The sequence below is a fragment of the Petaurus breviceps genome, unplaced genomic scaffold (assembly GCF_028583685.1).
Source record: "Petaurus breviceps papuanus isolate PSGF00001 unplaced genomic scaffold, PetGlider_PUasm1.0 91041, whole genome shotgun sequence".
Lineage (NCBI taxonomy): Eukaryota > Metazoa > Chordata > Mammalia > Diprotodontia > Petauridae > Petaurus > Petaurus breviceps.
The window spans coordinates 26537982-26556642 of record NW_027187400.1 but is presented as its reverse complement, the minus strand read 5'-3'; the positions used below and the strand labels follow the sequence as shown (position 1 = coordinate 26556642).

The window sequence follows — 18661 nt, the reverse complement described above, 5'->3', positions numbered from 1 at the left end:
ACAAGGGATAACAAAATATAATATAAAAAAAGCAAAAAAGAAGAGAAAAAATAAAAAGAGGGAGGGAGGGAGAGGGGAAGAGGGGAAGAGGGGGGGGGGGGGGGGGGGGGGGGGGGGGGGGGGGGATCAGCATACACAAAGACAGTAAGCAGCATAAAATAGACTAGAAGAGAGATTCTACTTTGGTAAATGGTGCCATATAATTTAGGAGAGGAATAAGCCGAAAGAGAAAAGAATGGTTATAGGACATACACTGCCATAGGCAATAGAAAATGTTGTATTATTCAATAGGAGATTGGTATGTGAAAGGGAAAGAATGAAAATTATTATGGTATCTTTATTACTGGATAAATTTGTAAATGGGATATTAACTAAGGGATTATTTCTGATTTTTTTTTAATTTGGGAATTTTCCAACATGCTTTATATAAAATATTTTAAATTAAAGGGTAAGTCTCCTAAATAATGAGAAAACATAAATGACATCAGAATGTGTGGACTGATGTTTTCTAGTGAATAAGATGCCCAAAAGGGAAAACTCCACAGTACTGACTTGTTCCTGGTACAAATTTTTTGGATGGCACAGTGGGAATATAGAATTGATTCATAAAAATAACATGAGGAATAAAAAAAGAGCCTATTTATACAAAATATCCATTTTTTCATTTATAATTGGAAAAGAAATTATATATGATTTAAGATCATATGCCTCCAACGATTAGAGAATAGATTAACAAATCTGCAAGCTATACAAAGCAAAAGCAGCTGAATTAGAACAGTAAACACCACAATTACAGCTACTGTTTAGAAGAGAAACAAAACCAAAGATAATGGAACTAAAGACTCAAAAGGGGATACTGGCCAAAAGATATCTGTAGGTTTATTTTGCCTATAAGCTCGACACATGATGGTTATAATTACAAAAGAGAGATCAGTCAAAAAATGTATAAAGGATAACCCAAATGGGTTTTAAAATGCCTGTTATCTAAATAATATACAATTCGATGATCAAGTCACTGAACATATGCTTACTGATAAACACTGATCCTCTTCAATGAGTGCCTAGAATAGGAGGAAGCTGGCCCAAGGACTGAATTAAAGGGAATAGAATACCATTCAGGACACTGTACTCTGTTTTGGTGTGCCACAAAGGGAGGGCTAAGTTCAAGTCTAGGTGAAGCTTTTTAGGAAGTATGATAACATGGCAGGGAGCATCTAGAACAAGACTCTCAGGATTATAAATGGCCACAAGAAGTTGCCACTTCAGGACAGAACCTGGGGCTAACATGGGGAGGAAGGTAGCACGGAGAATGAAAGACTAGGGAGAAGAGGGAGAAGGAAACATAATAACCACCTCCAATGATCTGCAGTAATCACGTAGAAAAGAGATTCAACTTGTTCTTGGCTCCAAAGCACAATACCGGGAAGAAAGGTTGGAAGGTGTAGAAAGAAAGGTCTCATTTTGATACAAAGAAAAAATTCTTAGCCTTTAAGAGTTATCCAAAAGCGAATGGGACCTTGTTAAGGTAAGGCCAAGGAATTCCTAATGTGGGAGGCTGGAGGTTCTGGATGGTTTGGGGATCTTTGGCAAGCACGGCAACTCTGATGTCTGGTGAATTAGACTCTGAGAGTGAGCTGACCTCCACATGAAAATGTGTAGGGATCCCAGGCTACTTCAGAAAATTCAATCTTTTTTCCACACCAATGCTGTGCACGCTGTATAACTAGAAATCCTGAGATACCATGACGTTGGCAGAATCAAAATTGGAGGCAACGCAAAAGGCAATGGAAAGACATATGAAGAACAACAACAAAAAAAAACTTTTTAAAGGGAATATATTAAGCATAAGTGGGCTACAGCATGTGTAAAATGATGGCTGACTTACAAAAAGTGGAATAAGAGATATAATCTGGGTATTGCATCAACAGAAGAACACAAGTTGTTTGGTTAAAAATGCTGGCATTGTAGTGTAAATTCTTTTCTAGGTTCAGCTCATTTAACTCAACAACAATTCATACAAGTCTTTCCAAATTTCTCTGAAATCTTCCCCTTCATTAGTATTCCTTTACATTTCAAATAATATATTTTTTCAGCCATTCCATAACTGATGGAAGGAAGGAAACAAGCATTTATTAAATGTCTATTATATTAAAGGTCAAATTGATCAGTACCCTCCCTTTTATTTTTCAGTTCAATACCGCCACAGAGTTATTATAAATATTTTTGAAAACATGGGTACTCCCCCCCCCCAACTTTTTGGAGTTAAAGTAGTAGTATAACTGATACAAAAGTTTTTGCATAGTTTGGTAACTTTCGGAGCACAATTCCAAACTGATTTTTAAATGACTGTTAATGATTAACAAATCTATCAAACTTGTGGCCAAGTTTTCCCACTGTTCCTCCAATATTTATCATTTTCCTCTCTTTTTTTAACCATCAGATTTGCTTTAATTTGTATTTCTCTAATTAATTGTGACTTGGAATATTTTTTTATTTAGCCATTGATAGTTTTGATTTCTCCCCTTAAGTGCTGCCTATTCACATATCATCTGACCATCTGAAAACTGTTGAATGGATTTTATTCTTACAACTATGAATCAATTCCTTATACTATATAACTTAATCTCACTATCCATTACCTCCCTTTTCATATTCAATGATCTGGTCAAACTGGCTGTCATGTTATTCCTCAAATACAGTAGTTTACCTTCCATTCCTCTGCATGTGCCAATGCCTGGAATCCACTCCCTCCTTACCTCTGCCTCAGAGAATCCTTAGAAATGAAGCTGAAATACCACTTTTAACAAGAATCTTTTCTTGGTGACAACAAATGCCGGTGTCCTTTTTCTTAACTACCTTAAACTTATCTCTGTAAATATTCTGTATATACATATATTTACAAATTTGCTCTCTGTTGGAATCAACTGTGTGATGTAGAAGATGCAGATACAGGACCATTCAGCATCAGAGAAGGGGCTGTGCTCTATGGGCAAAGCAGAATTGTAGCAGCTCTAAAGAAATGTGAGACGTGCAAATGAGACATCTCTATATTTGTGCCCAACCTGTGGTAGAGCCTTTAAAGCTTGTAAATGATCTGATCAGCAACACTGTACCTTGATACTAAAAGAGTGATATCATTTTGGCCTTCTTCAAGAATGAGGGACATTGGCCTCGTAATATTGCTTCTAGGGCTGTACTCCAAAGAGATCAAAGAAATGGGAAAAGGACCCCCAAATACAAAATTATTAATAGCAGTTCTTTTTGTGGTGGCCAAGAACTGGAAATTGAGGGCATGCTCATCACCTGGGGAATGGCTGAACAAATTGTGGTACATGAATATAATGGAATACCATTGGGCTATAAGAAATGATGAGCAAGTGGACTTCAGAAAAATCTGGATTTATATGAACTGATGCTGAGTGAAGTACAGAGAACCGAGAACACTGTACACAGTAATAGCCATATTGTGCAATGACTGACTTCAATAGACTTAGCTCTTCTCAGAAATGCAAGGACCTAAAACAATTCCAAAAGACTCATAATGGAAAATTTCATCCCCATCCAGAGGAAAAAATATGGAGTCTGAATGCAGATCAAAGCATACTATTTGCTCTTTTTTTTTTTTTTCGGTTAGTTTTATTTTTTTCTTTTTTCATGGTCCCTTCCATTCATTGTAAATTCTTCTATACAACATGACTAATGTGAAAATGTTTAATAAGAATGTATATGTATACCCTATATCAGATTGCATGCTATCTTGGGGAGGGGGAAGCAGAAAGAGGTGGAGAAAATTTAAAATTTATGTTACTGGATGTTGAAAACTAAAAATAATTAAAAAAAAAAAAGAATGCAGGACAACAATCAACAACCCAACAGAATAATAGCCAGTATGTATGGATTGCTTTAAGAACTGCAAAGCACTTTACAAATATTATCTCAGTTTATGCTTGTTTATGCTATCATTAATCCCATTTTAAAGATGAAGAAACTGAAGCAAACAGAGCTCAAGGTTCTTTGCTCAGGAATAAACAAACTAGCATGTATCTAGGGGTTGAATCTGAATTCCAGTCTAACTGACTCCAGGTCCATCACTCTATCCATAACACCTGTCTTCTTTATGTAAGCTCCTCAAAAGAAGGGATTATTTGTTTCCTTTTATTTGTATTTCAGTGCCTGGTATATAATAACAATAAATGCCTACAAAATACTTTCATATTTTTCCCTTAATAATTTATAAAACACAAGGTGGGGAATAGTAAGTAGTACAAGTACTACTATTATTATTAGAAGAGACTAATACTGAGAGCACTTGAAAACATGTCTTTTCATTCTAAACCAAAGAATGAAATCAAATTCATTATAAGAGAATATATTAAACGTTTATGAAGAAACCATAATTCAATTTAACATACATTTATCAATCTATTGCAAATTAAACACTGTGCAAGGTACCAGGCCATAAAAAAGGGAAGACAATATGGTCCCTTACTTCAAGGATTTTATAAACCAAGAGAAGAGAATCACCCATGCACACAAATAAATATGATACATGGCAGACTATAAAAGAGACAAAGATTGAGATAAAGTAGTCTAAGAAAATTTAAGGACAGGCAGGTGGGTACATGAGTTGGGTTATTAGGAATGAGAGGATTTCAAGGGGGCAGAGGTGAGGAAATAATGTCTTTCAGGAATAAAGCAGCGACTTCCAAGCACAAACAAGCAATGTCCTCTGTGTATAGACAGAGGCAGAAGAATGCCAGATAAGATTAAAGAAGAGTTCATTCTACTTAGCTGGACTGAAATAACACTAACATGTTCATAGGAATCATACTGAAGAAAGGGAAAAAGGCAACCACTGAAGGTTTTTGATCAGAGAAGTGCCATAGTCAGACTTGTGCATTAAGGAAACTAACTTTGGAAGCTTTGTGAAATATAACAGAGGTCACACCATTAAGTGTGCTCTAAGTTGCCATGGCAACTTCCAGAAAAACATGTGCTTGCCTTTATGACTTGTTGCTTTGGAATGGTGCCAAAAATTCTGTTTGGTCATATGGTTGGATTTAGAAAGGACACATTTAGATCTCTATTGTACGTGTGCAGAGAAGGGAGGTACACAAGAGATATAGGGATAAAAATGACAAGATATGGCAACTGATGGCCTATGTGGAGTGACAGTTAGAAGTCAAAGATGACACCCAAGCTATGAATGTGGGTGAATGGCGCCATCAACAGAATACAGGAAATTGGTTAAGTAGAGTGGCTCTAATGCAGAGGCAGGCAGGAATATGAACATGAACTCCAAGCAGTGGGCTATTAGAGAAACAAAGTATAAATCAGGTAGTGAAAACAGTCTTTACAATCACATGGCTCGTAAATGAGTACAGCAAAATAGAATACACTCAAAATGAATATATTTAAGTATATAAAAGAGGCACAAGATAAAGAGAGAACAATCATTACTGGTGGGGGTGGGGAGAGCTGTTACAAAAAAGGTCACTTTGAGATAGGTTTTAGGAGGTTTTTAACAGACTAAATGAGATCTAAACTAGAAAAGCAGAATGATCAAAAAAAAAATTGTGAAGGGCCTAGAATGCCTAAGAAGTATGCATAACAAAACAATTGTTCACAAATCAGTGAAAGTAGAAAGTCCAGTCATGAGGTTACTACAGTATCCTAGGCAAGTGGCAGACAGGTCACATAACAGGGTGAGAAGCAGTGAGATGAGAGTAGATCTGGGAGCAGGAACAGCCTGGTTTTGGCTACTGAATCTGAGGAAGGCTGTTACATGGTTCAAGACTTAGGTCTAAAGGCACAAATTTAAAGCATCTAATTTTAAGAGGAAGGTGAGTGAATGACAGAACGTTGAAAAATTCTACCAGTAAGGGGTGAGGAAGAGTCGGCTAAATGGTAAGAGAAGCTGGAGAGTAAGTTGAGAATAAGGAGAATGCAGCATCATAGAAACTGATAGAAGAAAAAAACAGGAGAGCTAATGGACCTTACCATGGGACAGTGAGTGAATAAGGAGTGAAAAACGGCTTAGAGAAAGTAAGTCCCTTTCACCACAAATAATTTCAGTAAGTTGGTAAGGATGGTAATCAGATAAACAAGGATAAAGAGAGCAAGGAGGTTATTAGCAAAGCATCCAGGTCAGCATGTGTAATGGGAATGCAAATTTGGAAGATCTTCCCTGCCTCTAGGCTAAAGTGCACCAGAAGCCTGGGGAGGGAGGCTTGTTTTTCAGTAGATACTTTTTGATTGGCCAGTGGGTCAATAAGGTTGTTACATTCTCTGAGCCAGGAGAAGGCTATATAAGCCCTGATGTGTAGCTTTGTTTTGGGGGCTCACTTTGAGAAGTGTTCTGTGATTTGATCTGTATTCTGGGAAGCCGTTGTCCAGGGCCCCCCCAGCTTTGAAAAACCTAGATGTGGAAACCCAGATGTTGACTGGGTATGGATGTAATGGTTGGACAGTTTGGAAATCTGTCTACTTGATCTGTTTCTGTCTTGATAATTCTGCCTGTATACTTTGAAGTTCGGGGTGCTGACCTTTTTCCCCTGAACAAGGTAAACGATATATGTCTGATTAAAGTAAGCTTGTTAACCCAATTTGAGTTGCTTTCCTTTATCAAAGCAGATCCAAGAACCTGTATGGGCAGCAAACCCTGAGGACGTGCTTGGGGTGCTTGCTGCTACAGCATGTACAGACAATTTTATCTGAAAGCTTAGCAATATCAGGGAGATAAAAGCCAGGATGGGAAATGAAATGGGTAAGGAAAGTAAATTGGGGACTTTTTGAATATGTTTCTTAAAAAGGAAGGAGCAGTGGAGAGAGATAAATTAAAAGTAAATGAGAGAGAAAGACTGTGGAATGTGACTGAAGCAAGATCCTAGTTAAGTAAGAAAATACAAATCAAGAACAGCAGTGAAGGGGCTGACACTTTCGCCTGGCCACTGAAACAACAACAACAAAAAAAAGTTTAAGTGGAGACAAAGAAGTTCCAAGTTATGGAGGGAGGGAAACAGGAACAAGCACTGTGTTGAGGAGGTTTCTATACCTCAGTTTCTTTAAATCTTTACAGCCATCTAGCTAGCTGATAGCATCTAGGCCAACTAAACCTGGAGGTAAGGATACGCTATACTCACACACTGTGTACAGGTGTGGACATACTCTGAAATCAAACCAAGGTCCAGGGTCAGAAAAAAAAAAATCAGACATGAAGAGCAGCAATGAGACTGTGCCCTAGATCACAGTTCTTAGGATCCACTAAAAGCATGCAGCTCCCTGAAGACTTGAAAAATACAACAGACTTAATGTCTAAAGAATGCACTGACAAGATGTAAATAACATGAATGAGGACCATAAAATGCCTCAACACTCCCTCCAGAATCACACAGGGTTTGGACAAAACAGAAAGTCCAAAATTCTGGAGGTAAAATTAGGAGTTAAAAAAAAAAAAACCTACACCGGTGATTAAAAAAAAAATACTATAATGGAGACAAGAACACACAAGCCAGAAATTCAGATAAAAGAGGATAATTCCAAAAGATTTTCAAGCAAAGTATCAAAGGAAAATCACATCATGGTCACAAGGGCAACTAGAAATGCTAAAAGAAATAAAACTGAAGAAAAATTAAGATTTTTAGAAATCAATTCTAAATGGGATAATAAATGAAATGAGAACTCTAGAGGAAAGAATTGGACAGTAAATGGGAACTCTGGAAGAAATATTTGGAAGGAGAATTAACAATTTAGTACAAGAGGTCAGAAATCTTATTCAAGTAATAAACTTCTTGAAAATTAGAAGGAATCAAAGTTAATGGCTCCCACAGAACATTAACAAGCACTTATTAAAAGGTTAAAGACTTTTCTAAAAAATGAAAAGATTTTTTTCAGCAAAAAAAACTCAGCAAGGGGTGGCTAGATGGCACAGTGAGTAAAGCACCGGCCCTGGAGTCAGGAGGACCCGAGTTCGGTTTCGGCCTCAGACACTTATCACCCACACAAAAACACTAGCCTTGTAACTTTGGGCAAGTTACTTAACTCCAATTGCCCTCCAAAGGGGGGGGGGGGGAACAACTCAGCAAAAACAACTGAGTGGAAAACTGGTAAAGGAGAGACAATTTAATATTTCATGTATTAAATTAATGCCATGATCTACCCCTTTACGTCCTTCCCGTCCAAAAAAACCAGGATATGATGTTTCAAGAAATCATAAAGAAAAATTGGTTAAATATATTAGAATAATGACAAAATGAAAATACAAAGAATGCAGTCAACTCCTATAAGAAATATAAAATTTAAAACTCCCATGAATGTAATAACCAAAGACCAGTTTCAAGGTAAAAGAAAAAGACTGAAAGGATTTCAAAACAAAGAGTTCAAATACTGAGGAGCCACAGTCAGGATCACACAAGATTAGACAGCTATTACAATAAAGAAGATGCTAGGATGATAGTATAAAAAGCAAAAGGTAAAAGTTGTACAACCAGGGGTGGGGGTGGAGAAACAGGAGACGTGGACTAGTCTACATCATTCCTAATAAAGATACAAGGAGTAGATTTTTTTTTTGGAAGAATACAAAAAAAGTCAAAGGAAACAAAAACGTAAATATTGATGAGCAATCAGAAGGTATTACAAGGATGAAGTTTTTATACTCTAATAGCATCATCTATGTAGAATGCTTCTTGGTTTCTAAGTACTGTTTGTACTAGTGATGATACTAGTGCTCAATTGTCGCCGTTAATCGTTCAATTGACAGCTTCTTGAGGGCAGTGAGTAGGTAAGACTTGAGACTGCCTTTTACTTCTTTCTGTATCCCCAGAATGGAGCCCAGTGCCCGGCACACAATAGGTGCTTAATGAGTATGAACTGACTGATCAATGAAAGAGTTAAATAAGAATGAGGACCGTGTTTTGATGATGATACAACAAGTAAAGAAAGAAGAAAAGTAATACATTAGAGAAAAAAGAGAAAGTAGGGGAATGTATTATCCTACCTAACAACTGTATGTTAAATAGGAAACTATAAAAACAAGGAATGAACATTAGATTCTTGTGTGCCACTTAAGGGTAAGAACTTCTTTTGACTTTGACAAAAGACAAAGTATTCTGGCTTTCTTTGTGTCTCCATTTAACTTTTCACACATTGTCTGGCACACAGTGTTTAATAAATGCTTACTAACTGATTAAGGAATGGTTGGGGGCAGCAGGCACCACTGGAAATTAGTCAAAGAATATACACAGAAACAGAAAGAGTTTGGTACAGAAATACATTAAACTCAAGAAGAAAACAGGAGGGAACAGGCAGAGGGAAAGCCCTAACTCTTGAAGGGTCAAATATGAAGACATATTTTTTTTTTTAAAGCAATCGGGGTTAAGTAACTTGCTCAAGGTTACATGGCCAGTTATTTCTGGGTGTAGTGCTAAGTATCTGAGCCTGGATTTGATCCCCAGGTCATCCCAAAACTGGGGTTGGTGCTCTTACTCGCTGTGCTACCTGACTGCCCCAATGAAGACATATTTTAAAGGGATGAAAAAAGATTAAGATCCTGATGACATTTGAAGAAGAGGAAGACAAGAGCAGAGAGAGGGGGCAGACATTGCTTCACACACTCATAGAGCTACTTGGTACAGAATACACTACTTCTTTCACACTCTGCTATTCTTTATAACGAGGGAGATACGAGTGGTGGAGAGAAAGATAGGAGAATATTACAAAATGAAATACAAATGTAATGATTAGAACTACTAATGAAAGAGTGGAGTAGAAGAGGGAGAGAAGAGGAAGGAGAATGAGTAGAGAACAGGGAAGGGGAAGGAGAAAGGGAATGAAAAGTTAAAGACATGAATAGAATTTTTTAAAAGTTAGACATGATAGGTCTCTGGTCATTACTAAATGGGAGCAGAAATGAATATACTTATTTCCCAGTACATAATGTTAATTGACAAATACCAAATTACATATCATAGCATAAAAACCTCACAAATAAATGTAGCCAAATACAAACATCTTTGACCACAATGCAATAAAATTATATTCAGTTAAGGCAAAGTGAACAATGGCCCAAAATCTTCAAGAATCTCAAGGGAAGAATGAAAAAAAAAGGGTGCCAAACAGTACTAGAAACCAAATTATATTACAAAGCATTCACTGTCAATTCAACTTAGTATTTGTTTAAAATAGAGGCTGATCAGTGGAACAGATTAGGTATACAACATACATAAAGGAAAGAATACAGTCGCCTAGTGCTTAATAAACTCAAAAACCTCAGCTACTAGAGCACAGACTCATCAAAAAATGGCCGGAAAAAAATTTAAAGATATCAGCCAGAAATAGGTTTAGAACACATTCTATACCAGGATAAGTTCCAAATGAATATATAATCTTGACCAAAATGGTGACATCATAAATAAAGAAAAGAAGCAAGAAATAAAAGTGCCATTCAGATCTATGGATAAGGGAAGAGTTTATAGCCAAGCAGGGGAAACAAAGGAAAGAAAGGCTTAAAAAGGATGAAATGGACAATATTACATAAAATTAACAGTTTTGTACAAACAAAACTGATGCAAGCAAAATAAGAATGGAAAAAAATCTTTGTAGGAAGTTACATAAAAATCTCAGGATAGTCTGAAATGTATAAAAATAATTAATATTTTCAATTGATAAATGAGCAAAAGATATCTCAGTCAGTCAATAAACATTTATTAAGTATGTGTAAGGGTTATGGGATTTAAAGATCTTCCATGCCCCATTGGACTTGCTGACATAGCAGGAAGGGGTGGAGCAAGAGGAAGCGGAAGCCAAGCTAGAGTTCCTGCGGTGGCTAGCAGTGGTGGCGACGGCGGCAGCAGCAGCAGAGGCAGTGGCAGCGGAAGTGCGAACCCCTTTTTGAGTCAGCCAGAATTTCTGCTAAGGATTCCTGCTGAGGACTGCCAGGGGCCGGAGCTGCTGGGAGCGCGCTTCCCGGACGCTGGGTGGTTGCTGTGAGTGGGGAGAGGAGGACCTTAGCCTGAGGTAGCCGGTTCTGTTTTAAAGGCTTGAGAATGTGGGTGCTTTCTACTTTATCTACCTGTGCCAATGTCATAACTACTCTGATGGCTTTGACTTTCTGGTTTTGGGACTCAGTCTTTTGGTATCTTAATAAATGTTCTAGCTTATTCCCCCCTATGTGATGGATAGCCGCATCAGCATATTTACAGTTTCCGTAGGCACTGTGAACATTGCACTGCCGATACAGTATGGCACACCAAGCATAGCGCTAAACACTAAGGATACGAAGAAAATCAAAAGAGGTTCCCCGCTCTAATCTAACAAGGGATACCGCATGCAAATAACACCAGCTGTACAGAGAATACACTGGAAATAGTCAGCAGAAGTGAGGCTCTAGCATTTAGAGGGGAAGGGAGCAGAAACAAGGGAAAGCTAGGGTTTGAAATGGGGCTGGAAGGAAGTCAGAGAAGCCAGGAAACAAAGATAAGGAAGGAGAATATTCCAGGGATGGAGAAGAGTCCCTCAGAATCAGGAGATGGAATGTCATGAATGAGGAATAGCAAGGAGACAAGTGCCCAGGGGTCCCAGGTCACTCCCAGAGTCAATGGATGGAAGTAAGGGGGTGAGCAGATTATTTTTTTAAATTTCTTTAACTTGTTTTAAACTTCAATACACAATAAGAAAAGAAAAAGAAATATAAATTTAAATACAAAATAAGAGGAAAAAAGGACTGCCATGTGCACAGTAGAACATGAGAAGATCCAAAATATACAACAATAAATTTCCATTTCAAGGAAGTCTATATAATAAATACTGTACATTGTGTTCAGAACTGTCCATCTTTGCTTCCTTATAAGTTTTCTTTTATCCTCTGCTGTGCACATGTTACTTTGTTCTTTTTTCCCCTTCCTCCCCTTCCCCCAAGAAGGCTACAATTAAGTATGGATATGTGTGTATTTATACACATACATGCAAATACATATACTTAGATATGTATAATCATACTCATATACAGACATATACATTCATATGCACCTATGTAAGACTAGCATATTATTTTGAATGTAAATCTTGGAGGTGATAGGGAGTCACTGGAAATTTTAGAGTAGGGGGTAACATGGCCAAACCTGTGATTTACAAATACCGCTTTCACAGCTGGGTGGAAGATGAACTAGAGTGAGGAGAGAACTGAAGCAAGAAGCCCAACCAACAAGCTATGCCCAGCTGTGAGATAATAAGGGCTCATATTAGGGTAGGGGCTGGGTCAGTGGAAAAAGGGGAGCTTTCACGAGAGATGTTATAAAGACAAAACCAACAGATTACTACAATAGATTTATATATGAATATAAATATATAATACATATATATATAATATAAATACAAACAAGCAGATAACAATAACCAAAGGGTGAAAATGCTTCAAATAACTAATAATTGGCGAAATGAAAATTTAAAGCACCTCATACCTGTCAGACTGGTGAAGATAAAGATAACAAATTATAAATATAGGAAGGTTAGCAGGAAAACAAGAATGCTAACTATAGCTGTGAAGTGGTATAGCCATTCTGTAAACCAATTTCTAACTATGCCTAAGAAGTCAATACTCCAAAGAGATCAAAGAAAGAGAAAAGGACCCATATGCACAAAAATATTTATAGAAGCTCATTTTTAGTGGCAATAAACTGGAAACTAAAAGGCACTCATCAATTGGGGAATGGCTGAAGAAATTATAATATGTTAAAGGAAGGGAAGGGAGAGAAGGAAAGGAGGAAGGGAGGAAACAATTTCAGAGAAATTCGAGAGGACATGTATGAAATGACAGAGTGATATGTGCAAAATCAGAAAAAAATTACACAGCAACAATAACTTTATAAAAACACACAACTCAAACATTTAAGAATTTTGATCAAGGCAATAATTGCCAATTGAAGAGGCCTAAGGATAACAATTGCCTCCTTACAGAAATCAATGGATTCAAGATGCAGATTGAGACATACATTTTTTGGACATGGTCAGTGTGCTAATCTGTTTTGCTTAACTATATGTATTTGTTAGAAGGGTTCTGTTTTTCCTCTCCCTTTCCCCCAGGAAACAAATAGGAGGGAGATAAAATAAATATATGATAATTTAAAATCAAATTTTAAAATTGTTAAACTTTATTTCCATGCCCAACTCAAGAAATAGGAAAAAAAATTAATACTGCACACACACAAATAGAGAAAGCTACATACTAATGAAATCAAAATTCTTCCAAGGAATCCAAGTAACTGCAATGCAAATCTCAATCTCTCTCTCTCTCTCTCTCTCTCTCTCTCTCTCTCTCTCTCTCTCTCTCTCTCTCTCTCTCTTTCTCTCTCTCGAATTTTTGTGTTTGGCTCATTATTCAAAATTTTTTTGAGTCATGAAGTACTAGAAAAGTTAAGAATACTGTCAACACCTTTAACTGGTAATAAGGAGACTTCTCTGGATTGTTATGTAAGACCATACAGTCTATGGAACTGGCTTTGTAACAAGGAAGACCTAAGTTTAAATGCACTTCTGACCCTGAACAAGTCACTCAGACTCATGTTCTAAGTGATCCTCTGAGACCACAAGTTTCAGGGGAGGGGCCAAACAACCAAGGACCAAAACTCAGAGTTCCCTATGTCAGGGGTGTCAAATTCAAACAGAAAGGGTAGGCAGCATATTAACTCAGAAAACTGTAAAGTTAACATTATCTATTTTGTATTGTATTTTAATTTATTTTGTTAAACATTTCCCAATTACGTTTTTAATCTAGTGAAGTACACTCTGGAATTTTGAAGGCCTTGAGTTTGAAAGCTCTGACCGATATCACTGAAATTACAAGTCCAGTTCTTATTCCTTATGTAAATAATGCACTTCAGGAGGTGATTTTGAAAATTTGTTTGTTTGATAGTTGAAGCAGAAATCTCATGTCTATAAATCCTTACTGTGCAGGCTAAAATATTTAACATTTCTATAAGTCAAATTATATTGGTAAAGAAACAATCATAGTAATAATGGCAAGTCACTTTATTCAAAGTGTCCCCCTCCCCCCCAAAAAAACCTCAACACCACATTTATGAAATCTGATAGAAAAGAAATTGATGCAACAAAGCAGTATCCATAGCAACAACAACTTAATATTTCAGTCCTCTTCAGCTGCAGTGGATTAAATAAAATGACAAGATGTTCCCTTTGAAAAGTAACCTGTTGCCATAGAAACGTTGTATTCTATGAAGTAAACAGGGACTGGACAGAAAGGAGCTGGAAGCCTGCAACTGAATAACAAAAAGGCAGAAGTGTCCATAGCGATATAGAAAACAGGAGCACTAATCCAAGAAAGGCTTCTTATGAAGAATCTTATGAAGAAGACAGGGAATGGAATGAATACTTAGCTACCACCCTTTCAATAAAGGATTAATGGGGGAAATGGGCACACTGTCATCAGTTCCACTAGGGAAGAAGGAAATTGAAGAAAGAAATCAGAAATCAGTTGAGTATTATCTGTTGAACCTTTGGCTCATTGTTCACCCAGGGTGAACTGGTGAACTGCAGGAATAATAGAAACTGCTTAAGAGGAAAACCCCAAAACTGCATATAACAGGAGAGGCATGGTCAAAACGTTAACATGAAGAATGGAGCTTACAGGTCATTTAGGGCCAGAAATGACTTTAGGTCGTTTAATCTAACATTCTCATTTTAAAAACAAGGATGCTAAAGCCCAAACAGATTAAGTAATAAATCCTAAATCAAGATCAATGATGAGACCATACACTGAGGAAATAAGAGCAAAGTCAGGAGAGCAGCACTACCATCAATGCCATAATCTAAGTATCTTTTCACGTAACACCTCTGGACTTTTCACCTGGACTCTCTGCCAGGGCTTAAAGAAAATTTACCTAAAGTGGATAGTAACTATGGGACGGAAGAATGGGATTATAATTCAACAAAGCCATTCTGTAGATTTGAGATGCTGCCTACCAGTACCACTTTGGCCTTTGGTTTATTCACAAGCCCACATAGAATACAAAAGACAAACAAACAGGACAGCCACTGTGGCCAAGCTGAGTGATCACACTAAATCCTCACCCCTGCTCCATAGCCAATAGACTATATGATGGAAGACCCTTCCTTCTATCTCAGATCCCTGGTTCTTAAAATGCAAATCAGACCTTCTACAACTGATGCTGGGGCAACAGCAGGACTGCTAAGTACCATCAAGAAAACAATACTCTATAAATGCTATTTGATTATTTGCAAAAAGTATTTACTAAGAAGTTTGCTAGATTTAGTATCATGTGCAACAAGTTCATTAAAAAGGCAAAAAATGTCAACAGCAACTTTGTTATAATGATCACAATCTTACCCAACCCAAGGATGAGGTTCAGGCTGGGAAACAAATGATTTTAATTTGCTATTCTGCACTCCATAAATAGCCCCACAGTGCGGTGAGAAAGGAAGTTTTCCCTTTTCAAGAAGTCACTAAAGACTCAAATGTGCTAACAAGTGCTTTAATTACATCATCTGAGTACGATGATGGAAAAGTTTTAGTAAAAATGTTACTAGTGACAGGGAAAGAACAACAACAACAAAAAAAGTCTAAATATCTGGTAGCAACAAAACTCCATCATTCAAATATTCATAGAATCATACATATAGTAGGTATTTAATAAATGTCTGTTGAAATTAACCTTAAAAGTTAGAGTCAGGACATGATTAAATCCATTCCTCTTATTTTACAAATGAGGAAACTGAGAAAAAGAGATTACATAATTTCCCCAAGGTCACAAGACAAATTAATTCCACATGCAACATAAGAATAATGGTCTTCTAATTCTTAGGTCCATTTTACCATGTTGGGAAGGCACACAGGAAACATCTGCTGTAGGATATGTACATTTACATCCATACATTGGTATAGATTTACTGAGAAATTAACTGTAAGAATCTCAATGGTGACTATACAACATAATAAACAAAACTTTTAAGCTTAAGAAGTAAATGGAAGAGAAATGAAATAAGAAATCAGGATCAGAATAAAGATGAATATAATTCATTTCCTGCCACAAAAGGAAAATTAAGGACCCAAGGACAGATCATGTATTTCTGTTATTTGAATAACAACCTAATTTTAGAGCAACTCATTATCAGGAAGTTAATGACCAAATGATAGATATTTACATGCACAATATCTCATGAAGATCATATCTAGTAAAGCATAGAGATTTACATCTATGGAGCCTCAAAGTCCTGAAATAAGTCTGCTATCCTCAATTACATAATTCAGAAAAAAACCAATAAAGTTCCATGCTAATCCATGCTACTTCAGGCTCACTGCCTATGTCTCTGGACTGTTCTACTACTTGTGGTTTATTTCACTAATGGTATTAAACTAATGTCTCCCTTAGAAAAAACAATAAGCCAAAATGGGATTTTTACTCTCATGGTGAGGAAAGCCAATTCCTAAATTAATCTCTTTGCTAGAAATTTTGCAGATTTTCTACAATAGAGGGTGAAGAGGGGAGAAGGGGAGGGAGTAAGCATTTATACCGAACCCATGATGTGCCAGGCACTGCGCTAAATGCTTTATATCTATCTGATATAATCTCATTGGATCCTCACAACAAACCTCAGAAGTAGGTGCTATTATTATTCCCATTTTACAGTTTCAGAAACTGAGGCAACCAAAGGGTAAGTGACTTGTTCAAGGCCACACCGTTAGTCAACATCTAGGGTTGGATTTGAACCCAGGTTGTCTTGACTCCAGGCCCAAAGCATTTATCTTACTGTGCAACCAATTACCAATATCGAGATAGAATTTCACCATTTGCAGACAGAATATCATACCCACCATGTAAAACTAAGTCTAAAAGAACTAAAAGTTCCTGCTGTGAAGTCCATGAGATTAATTTCCAAAATCCTGATCACCTCTATACTTCTCTTTAGTAGAACCATGTAAGGAAGGAGGGAGAAAGACACTGACAAGTGTGGGAATTACTATGCAGAACAGTTACTAGTAAGAATGGTTTGTGTGGACACACACACACATCCATATATGACCAAACACATAACACTTACGGATATTGTAAAAAACCTTCTCAAAAACAATTCTGAGAAAAGGATGACAATGTAGTACAGTAGAGGAATGGGGTCAACACCTGTATTTGCAGATTCCATGATCCTAAGTATGGATCTAATTTTTATGAAATAATTTTTTTCCAGTTCCCAAAGAAATTCTCACTATATGACCTGTCAATGTGATCAACTAGAGAATATGCAGGTGAAGCTGAACCCCTACCAACTGTAATTCCAGGAAAAGCCTGAAAATTTATGGCCTTTAAATCATCCCAAGTGAAATTATTTGGATGACTCTGAGCTCAGATCTGAAGGATCCCAGGATTTATATTATGTGAATAAATCCATCCTCCCTTTTTTGATTAATTTTGTATTGAATTTGCATACAAGTCAAAGGACCTGTATCACACTGTGATTAAAAACTCTCCAAACACAGTATACAAACTACTTTAGGGCAAGGGCTGTCTCAGGTACTTTATACTGTATCACCTGTATCCCAGCACCTAGAATAGCACCAGCACCAGAGGGAGTACTAAGTGTCTGTAAACTGGAAAATGACTCATTTGGACTAATTGAATATGACTAATTTTCCAACAGCAATGGTCTGAGGATGTCATTCCCCTGCTCAGGGAGTTCCAGCAGCTCCCCATCACCTCTAAGAATCTGTGTGTGAGCCATTTATCCAGGGATATTCAATGTTACTCCTGTTCTTGTGCTTGATGCCTTTACCATAGTGGTCTGTGTGCTCCTTCCCTCAGTCTATCACTTCCCTCTATCACTGCCAGCACCCTCTCCCAAACTGCTCCCCCTATGTCTGGAGCATCCCTTCTTCTCATGCCCACCTACTCCCCTCAAAACTTAAAAGTGTCACCTGCTGTATGAAACCCTGAAGGACTTCCCAGCAGCTAGGGTCTACCTCTTTCCCAATTTATTGCATTTTTCTTTCTTTCATATGTACATATGTATATTTAGGGTACTATAGAGACAGATGCTTTCCCCAACAAAATATAAGATCCCTGAAAGCAAAGCTATTTCATTGTTCTCTCTAATATGCTCAGTATTAGGTACATAGTAGCTAGTGCTTGACTAGTGAAAAATTGGGGAGAAAGGGTATTGACAGACAACAGAAATATTATAATTGATCAGAATGGATAAAGGGCTCCAGACAACATCATCTTAGTTTAAGTTGAAAGGGTTAACTTGGGGAAGAAAAGATAACTACTCTCAAGTAATTAAGGGTTATCATGTAGAACAAAGACCACTGCTTCAATGTGTACAAGTTGTGAAGAAGAAAATTTTAACTCAAATAAAAAGTTTCTACTAATCAGATCTCTCCAAAAGTACATGTTGTCTTGTCTTCCTGGCTTCCCTGTTTATTATAGGTCTTTAGGCAAAATCTGATGATCATTTGCTCAGAAAGTCATAAAGGAAATTCCAGTTTGAATTTGAGGTTAACTGTCTGCTCCATGAAGTCACTACCAACTCTGAAATTCTGTGATTTAAAAAAAAATCCATAGATAATCACCAAATTACCCAATAATACCTACTTCCTCTCTTCAGGTCTCATTTAGATGTAGATCTATGAATCTATTTT

General features: G+C 37.0%; 1 protein-coding gene across 9 annotated transcripts in view; it reads right to left on the bottom strand.

The window, feature by feature from the left end:
- Positions 1–18661, bottom strand: part of RERE (arginine-glutamic acid dipeptide repeats) — a 466101-nt gene that overhangs the window by 184184 nt on the left and 263256 nt on the right. The window lies entirely within an intron of this gene.